Raw genomic sequence first — 1,971 nt, forward strand, 5'->3', positions numbered from 1 at the left:
TGTAGTGCGCTAGCACTACAAGTAGCTGCAATCAATAACGATAGGTAATTATATAGAGTAAGGAGCAAGGACGAACTAAGTACGCCGGAAACTATCAAAGAGAGTTAATTGAGTCTAACTTAAATAGTAGGATCGGCACACAAGGATCGTAGCCGATATCAGACAGGAACAGAGACCGACACCGTGCGGGGCGAATCGGGCGCACCCAGAGGATGGCGCCCCATGATGCCTGCAGAGGCCAGGGGCGCGCCCGGAAGGCGACCCTCAGTTTTTTTGGACAACGAAAAACGTTGAAATACGTTGGACCCGAACCGAGTTTTGACTTAACGTTTCCGGACAACGCACATTCTCTGTATAGTGTCGCCGAACCTGCTAGGGGTTAAGAGTATTCGACCGCCGAGGTCATTACACAGAGGGAGCAGTTTTCACTCTTTGAGGATTTCCTCCGGACGAAATCAAGAACTCGAATGCCTTTGAATAGTAACGGATATTATTGAGAGAATAGCGAGAATTATTACGAGTTTAGATACCTGGTAGCGCTGTGGGCGCTCAGCTCTGAAACTTAGAGTTCCTACGTGGTGACAGCAATGGCGCGTCAGTGCATTACAGTAGGTGCCTGTAGAGAGGGGACCAGCGTCTGCATCGAGCTTAGTTTCGATGGTATCGGAAAAAAGCATATTTCCCAATATTAAGGAAACATGTATGATCTTCACATATGCAGAAGAAGCATGTCTTTGAGGTATGCACTCGAAACCAGCGCAGACTTGCGCAACCTCCGCCGGTGCAGGATTCTACAATGAACCGAAGCTGGCGAATGCTCACACGAAACAGCGTGTGCAAATTTGCATTGAAATTATAGGGAAAATATTTTGCACCTTACGCCGAACGTAATAACACAGGCATTTAACCTACGAAATGCGCGTTTACTCACTGCTGTGCGTTTTCGCCGCGGCGCTCCAAGCGGAGGTGACTGAAAGCGCTGTTTTGCCGCCTACTCCTTTTCCCATCCCGGAAGCCAGTTTCTCACACAGGGAACCCATCACGTTGGCTCAGAGGTCCTCCTCATCTAGAGGGAGGTGGGACCGCATGGGTGTACCGCCCCTAGCGGTTGCCCTCCTGGCTGCCACAGTTGCTACAGTGTTTTTGTTCCTTCAGTGTTTCAACGCCCTACAATCCGCCGAGCATTCGAGCGCACTTGGATTTAATGCGCGGAGACTTGCGGATGGAGGTCCAGACTCATGCAACGTAGGCCTTGTTCAACAGAGGCAGTGTACGCTGCACTACAGGCAGGGTATCCACCTCACGGAGAGATCTACAAATTCTGGACGCATGTTGAGTTGATGAGTTGATGCGTGCACGCATGTTACTAGGTAATCGTTATCTTCCAATGGAATACATGGACTACACTTCACCGCGAGGAGCTGTGGCTACAAGGGAATTCCCACCGGTGACCCCGTTGCACAATACGAGCCTAGGAGACCTACACGCAACGAGCGAAAATTTCGCTGACGGGAAAGAGTTGTGTTGTCTTCCTGGACCGTCAGTGAATTTTAGCTGGGCGGGCAAGCCCAGTATCGTATGATTTGCTTCTCCGGTAGATGCATGGTGATATAGCTGACGAAGCCCGATACACACTGTCGTGTGACTGTGGGGAGCTAACAGGAGGCGCTGCGTCGGTAAGCAATTGTACCAGAAGATGTATCGAGTCAAGTCATCAAGGTTTCGAGTAATGCGTCTGGCGGTGTCTGCGCTTTTTCCTTGCTTCCTGCTACTTGTTTGTGCCTATGCTTTGCGAGAGAAGGGGTGCTATGGCAAGAAAGTTTTAGCTCCCCATTCCAGCGCATTTGGTACTTCTTCACAGCTAAGTTTGCATGTGGTTCTTCAAATCTGCGGTGCTAACTTAGTCAAGCTGTCCGTTACTTTTCGAATGTTAGGACTGCCTGCACGGATAAATGGCTTTGTAAACTCGCA

This window comes from Eimeria mitis, genomic scaffold, assembly GCF_000499745.2.
Source record: "Eimeria mitis Houghton genomic scaffold, Emh_scaff1423, whole genome shotgun sequence".
NCBI classification, from domain to species: domain Eukaryota; phylum Apicomplexa; class Conoidasida; order Eucoccidiorida; family Eimeriidae; genus Eimeria; species Eimeria mitis.